The 7093-nt window shown below is 34.9% G+C and overlaps 1 pseudogene; it reads right to left on the bottom strand.

Annotated features, from left to right (window-relative positions):
- Nucleotides 1–279: 279 nt before the first annotated feature.
- Nucleotides 280–6653, bottom strand: LOC127942457 (granzyme-like protein 1; annotated as a pseudogene).
- Between the last annotated feature and the right edge of the window lie 440 nt (nt 6654–7093).

The raw sequence follows: 7093 nt of genomic DNA, 5'->3' as shown, positions 1-7093 counted from the left end.
AGAAGGATAAAGTCACGAGGGTCAGTAAATGACATTTATTGGGTGAATTTTCCATTAATATCTATAAATGGTACATGTTTAGGTGGATTACCTGGAAGGTACACACACTTTTGTTTTGTTTTTTTAAAACATTGCTCACTTGCTTTGAAAACCCTGACCGATTGGGCATAGCAACAGTGGTTCAACCAATGGTGTGAGTTTGGGCAGAGCTGCCTGACCAATGGCATATGAAGAGAGGCTGTGATGAATCTCATAACCTTGCATATGCATACATTCTTTTTAAGATGTCTCTGCAAACCAGACTGAGGGTCTCTGACCACATGCAATGAGCTCAGCCCCCACAGGAAACCAAGGCTGCAGAGAAGGGACAAAACCATCTTTCCACAGAAAAGTGTCACATCTGACAAATCAGTCTTAATCTTTTCAATAAATTCATAATGAAACCATGCATATAATCAACAGACTACATAGTTTAAATAAAACGTTTTATTCAACTTAGAAATGTGAAATGTGGAAATCTTGGTGTAGACATTTGGTCGTTTGGGTGAGTCACAGTTGTTTACCTCGGTGAATGAAACAACACCGACTGCGTCATTATTGCACACCAAGGGTCCTCCAGAATCCCCCTGAGAAAAGTTATGAAAGTTACAGGCCATGAATGAAATAAAACTGTCACACTATTTATGATCTGTTGCTTTGTACCTGGCAAAATCCTCCATGGCCACCTGCACACACCATACGTGAGATGGAGAAGTCTTTGTCCCAGTGCTTCTTACATTATTTTGCATTAATGTTGGTGACATCCACCTCCATAAGCTTACCACTTGCTGCACCTTTGGTGGTTTCTTCCCCCATCCTTCAAAATTGCATTCACTTTGGTCTTGATGTCCTTATGTTTCATTGGTATGGAGATCCCGTTGATTTTCTTTCTCTTATTGACCTTTTTATGTAACTACAGCAAGTCATTAAATCAATCCAAGTCACATATGTGTTGTGAAATCCAATTCAAATTTAAATCCACAGTGTGTTCAGTCTGAACAGCCAAATCTGGTTTCAAGTATGTTTTGAATCACTTTGTTAGTGTTGGAGACAGTGTACACCAGATACTGACAGCACTGATTGAATTAAAGTATTACATCACTTGCAAAATGATCTGACCTGTAAGTCCTTATTATCAGATGTGAACCTAAATTAGCATTGTGTGCTATGTGAACAAAGCCCAAGGGAGTAAGACATTCATGATTCTTTTCTGTTCCTCAATTGTGTTTAGCATACAGATAAGAAAACAATTATTTTATTGCAGTTTGCTCTGCAAAACCTAGCTGAGTCATTTACCTGAAGTAGCATGATGTCATTTAGCAGACTTTTAGACTCATACCCAGGGTGGATGTGGTAGAACTTCACATCCATCTGGCGAGAACCATGAGTGTAATCATGAGCTCCAACCACAGCTGTCAGCTTCTCTCCTCTGTCAAGATGAGGAATAAAACATGCATTCATGTTTTACTGGTAAATGAAGACTGTACTTAAGCATTTTAGGCTTGACTTAAAACAATATGCTTTTGAAACCATGTTAATGCATTTACATTCTTTGCAATGATGCATCTGTTGCAAAGCCACAAGCTTTAGCTCATGCTCAAAGTTCAACTTTAGCTTGTTAACTCTGGCTTGGAGTCGTGGACCCATTTGTTTGCGTGCTATTATAGCATGTGTAATTTACAAAGTGAAGACCCTTTTGCAGCATTATGGGTCTCTCTTCGACTCACAGTGAAATCTTTATAATGCGCTGCATAACAACCCCCCTTCTCAAAAAAAAAAAATATATATATATATATATATACAAAATAAAAAAGAATAGATAAATGTAAGAATAAAAATAATAAATGTAAAATACATAATGCAATAGAAGTTAGTTCATTCCCATTATCTGTCTACCTGGAACAGTCAGATTTTGTTGCAGGGTGACTTGCAAAAGCATGGAGATGATCATGATGCTGTTCTTGGAAGGTTTCTTTGGAGTACCCTTAGGAAAAAAAAAGGTTTATTCCAGTGTGCTACTAGTATACTTATTTAAACTTAAAATAGAAAAGTATACTTTTAGTTTACTTTTGATGTACTTTTCAGAATGGGCTTATGTACTCCTCAGAAATATACTTAAAATGACATTGTGACGAGTGGGGCGGGGCAGAGGGCCGTGGGAACGAGGAGCGAGGCCGGTGGAGTGATTGGAGATGAGCGACACCTGTTCGACCCACCGGTCTCGAGTCCCACGGAGGAGATGGAAGGATATAAAACTGGAGCGACGACAGTGAAGGATGAGAGAGGACCAGGCCTGGGCTTTATTTTATGTTTTGGTTTTTATTTGTGCGCATCATTCGTCCGTGAGGGGCTGATGCGCTGTTTTGTGTTTATTTTGAATTATTAAAATTTCATTTGATTGTCCGCCGATTCCCGCCTCCTTCTACCAGATGAATATGAAGGTTTTATTATTACAGACATTTAAGTATACTTAAACTTAAACTTAAAAAAAAAAAAAAAAAAAAAAAGTCTAAATATATTTTAGCCATATTTGTGCTCCTAGAATCTGTGTTTGTATTGTTATATGGTAGAGGGCGCTAGTACACATCTTCTATACAGAATTTCCAAAAATAACACAAGTGAAGAAGAAAAAGATACCCGTAACAGTGTTTTTCCAACCTTATACCCTTGAAAGTGCACTGGAACGGCAGTAAAACCTGTGACTTCCCACTCGTGAACTCATACTAGATCGATGTACTCCCAGTTCTGAGTTCTGACATCACATCACCCGCGAAACAACTATGGCAGCCCCTACCGATAATATTGGTTATGGATGCAGTGTTTATTCAAGTCGTAAATGTTGAATAAATTATTTTAGGACAATATAACGTTGCAATAAAATTAATAATCTAGCTACAATTCCTTGCGCTCACGAAGTTTGGCGTGATTTGCCTGGAATGTTAAAAAAGTCGTTTATCATTGTTTGAAGCCGTGACTTACAAGCTTAAAACCCTGCCTGGAACGCAGAATAACACGACTGTCCTACATGAAACAGTATCAAAACTGTAACATTATGAAATAAAAAGTCTTCCGATGATGAGGCAATAATTATATTCAAGCTTTGGGGTGTTGATCGACTCCATCTACATTTTGATTATCATTCTGAATCTAATTCATATTCTTGTTTCAGATTTTTGTTCAAATTTTTTTTTTTTTATGAAACTTAGCCACATTAAAGTTAAAATATATATATATATTTAGGTATAAAAAACCTTGTTCTTTCTTTGGATGTTTTGTATGTTCAAATATTCCTATAACAAAATATATACAAATTTAAACCTAAATAGGGACATAATACTATACTAAAGTATTAATCAAAGTTCACTTAAAAGAAAACGTATGAGTATACTTGCAATATAAAATTACTAAACTATAGTTTACTGACACTATACTTAGTGTACAAAGTGTTTAATTAGTAAACTATTAGTATAACTATAAGTTCACTTTTATTATAATTGCAGTACAAACTACAAACAAAGAGGTAAACTAAATTGGCCAATTTAGTCCCAAGGAGTTTCGAAACAGTATACATACAAGTATACTAGAACACTGACCCAGATAGCACACGTACGTCTGCAAGATGTCTGTTAAAGATCTTTTGATCTGGAAAGCATTTGCTGTCTTAAAACGTCTAAAAGTTTTGCATACATTCTAAATCATAAACATCTTAAAGACATCTAATAGACTTCTATTTGACATCTAAAAGGAAACGTTTTATAGACGTATTGCAGATGAGCAAACACTCTAAAAAATATGTCTTGCAGATGTAAATGCACACGTCAAATAGACATCTCCAAGATGTATGTCTGCTATCAGAGTGTATACTTGCTACATAAAGTATACTTAAAACATACTTGAATTTTACTTAAGTATACTTAATAAAATAAACTTGAAGTATACTACTTTTTGGTAAGGGCACTGAAGATCTCAGTGTTGATGGTGGTATTTAATGAAAAATGGGCTGGTTTAGCTACCCAATAGAGATCATACTTCCTTTATCACACCTTGATGTGGCTTTCATTTTGCACTGAAGTGGAAAAGATAGGCCTTATACTCATGGTCTTAATGAGAGTAGACGATTCTCCCCCATGTATGATGTAATCCATGCCTATTGTTTCTTGTAAACTTAGATGTGAGAGATCAAGAGGTTAGAAGAACTGAATCACCGTGTCTATGTGGTTAGATCTCTTAAGGCTGATTCACACTTGAAGTGTGAATCAGAGTAACAGACACGTTTGTTTTGTTTTGTCTGATATGTGTGTAACATCTGTTGGCATTGGACGGTGCTTGTTTTAATCAACTGAACATGATGGATGTTGGATAGCACCAAACTGTTTGTCTGGTCTTGAAATGTCTGAGAAGAGTCGTCTTGTACTTGGCTGGATCTCGGTATTTACGTCCTAACTCAAACTTTTTACACACACAATTTATTGATTATAATCATAATAATGTAGTACTATTTTAATAACGATAATAGTTTGTACTATTTGTGTACTATGCTTTTGTTACTGAAAACTTTTTGATTTGCATACAGTTCTATAAAGTTCTAGTTCCCAGAATGCTTTGCTTCAGACTCTAGGAGTGAATTTTGAGTTGTTTTATATGTTTTTGCATAAGGTTAATATAGAGAGTCAGCTGTTAATTTTTTTATGTTGTTATGTTTGGTTTTAAAAGGGTCTCTGTTATCGGCACATCTTGAGGGTGTTAGCATTGTGATGGAGAGCAGAGCCTGTGGTTTGGTCGAAGATTGGTCTAGAAACATTAAGACTACTCACTACTTTATTTACAAAGCAGTTATAATTGCAGTTGTTGATTCGGTGGTGGTCTCTCTGGTTATGTTAGCACATGCATGTGAACTTGATAATTGTAACACTTACTCAACTGGAGAAACACTTACTTGGTCTTTTTAATGTGGTTTGCATGTTTGATACAACTGAGAAGTTTCTGAAAACCTTACATTAGTCACCTGGCAACTTAAAATTGAGCATTTTAATAGACAGATATCCAGTATATTTCACTTAAACTGAACATATTAAAACTAAACTAAAAAGTAAAATTAAAACTACTTTTAAAGGAAATAATTTTTAAGGTCAACTAATTAGACTTCTTCTTCTTTATTTTTATTATTTATTTATTTTATTTATTAAATCCTGCAGGGTTTTCTGGGCTTATTTTGTCTTATTTAATTTTATTTTGATCTGTCTGACTTTATTTTATTTAAAAAAAAATTTAGCTAAAAAGCACTTTTATTTAATTCAGCAGATCAGCACATCACTAGTAAAATCAGTTCATACATTATCATAAAGTCTGTGAATCATTTTGTTTTTGTACATACTTTGCAGGATCCACCACCACCATATACACAGATCATCTTCAAGGCCGAGTAGCTGGATCCCCATTTACGTTTACACTTTTTGTGATTCAGTATAGTCACGTTTGCCTCCATTAGATGATTGCTCGGTGAGCCATTAATCGACAGTCTTCCCCAGCCCGCAACACTACAGGGAGTATCCACATTGACGTCTTTGCTGTTCTTTGGCAATGATATCAGTCCAACATTGTTGTTTAGTCTGACTTTTTTATATAGCTGTAAATCAAAACCACAACCATTAATAGTAAACATAATCTTTTTTAAGGCTGATTTTACTGCTGTTCTTGTGGTTAGAACAGAATTAAGCCAAGGTGAATTAAAATGTTTTAATTTGCCTCTTAAAGTTTATGTCATGCACTTTTGGTTTTTGGTTATATATAACAACAACAACAAGTAATTTCTCATTTATGAAAGAGGCACTTGTTATTTTCCATAAGTTAGAAAGTAAATCCCTAGTATTTAAAAAAAAAATAAAAAAATAAAAAAATAAATAAATATATATATATATATATATATATATATATATATAGTTTTTTTTTTTTTTTTTCATTTCAACATTCTAAAAGTCATACTGAATGTTATTTAAAATTTGTTTCCTGACCAGATATTGTCTGAACAAGAAATATGAGCACAGCTGGTTACCATCAAAAGCATGATGTCATTTTTAGGTTTGTAGTCTGGATGCGGGATGTAGTTCTTTACACTGCTGTGGTTCAAACTCATACTGTTGCTTAAGTCATGAGCACCAACAACAACCGTCAAAATCACATTTCTGTTGAAAAAATGTATTTGAAAAATGTATTCATGAAGTCATGATGCTCATTTATTACATATGAGACCTTGTATGCTGCACTGCAGTAATTTTGTCTGTGAGAACTGATTTTAACTTAATGTTTCAGTTAACAGTAATCAAAACTAGTACCCTTTCCAGCAATGTGCAGCAGTTAAGACCCACTGATCAGAAATGAGGGATCCACCACAGATGTGTCGCTCATTCAATTGAATGGAAACCATGTAAGGTCCGGAGTGGGGTTTTGCTTCCCTGCCATTTACTATACCCACATTCACATCAGCTGGGAACAAGAGAGTGCTGTTTAGTTCTAATTTTTAGCAGATTAATCAATTCAGTACTTTGGTCAGTCTCACCAGTGGAGGTCAGGTGTGGCAGCAGAGAGGCCAGCAGGAGCAGAGAGATGATGGTCATCATGAAGACAATCAGTGAGCTCTCACAACAAAACACTGTATACATATAGTCTGAAGGTGGGTGGAGACATTGAGCTGCTAAAAAATCTTGTGTCATGAGCAAGCCTTGTTCTTGATAATCCTCGTCTTAAATTTAAGCCACAGAGGTTTTGACCAACAAGAATTAAGCATGTATCATGAGCAAGAAAACGAATGATGAAAATGTATTTTGCACCTTAAAACTCACAGATAAAATAGAAGGGGATGAGAAAACGTGAAGTACATCAAAATTGGCTTTTTATGAGCATCAAACATGTAACAATTATATTCATTTATAAATTATTTCATAATTTGACTTCAGATTTCAGATTTTTGCATCTCTCAAGGAGACATTATTAAGTCAGGAGATGAACTACTCTTTTCATATTTATTTATTTACTTACTCATTTATTTATTTAAAAA

Source organism: Carassius gibelio, chromosome A22 (genome assembly GCF_023724105.1).
Source record: "Carassius gibelio isolate Cgi1373 ecotype wild population from Czech Republic chromosome A22, carGib1.2-hapl.c, whole genome shotgun sequence".
Classification (NCBI taxonomy): domain Eukaryota; kingdom Metazoa; phylum Chordata; class Actinopteri; order Cypriniformes; family Cyprinidae; genus Carassius; species Carassius gibelio.
Note: the sequence above shows the minus strand (reverse complement) of the source record. Positions and strands in the feature narration are given on the sequence as shown.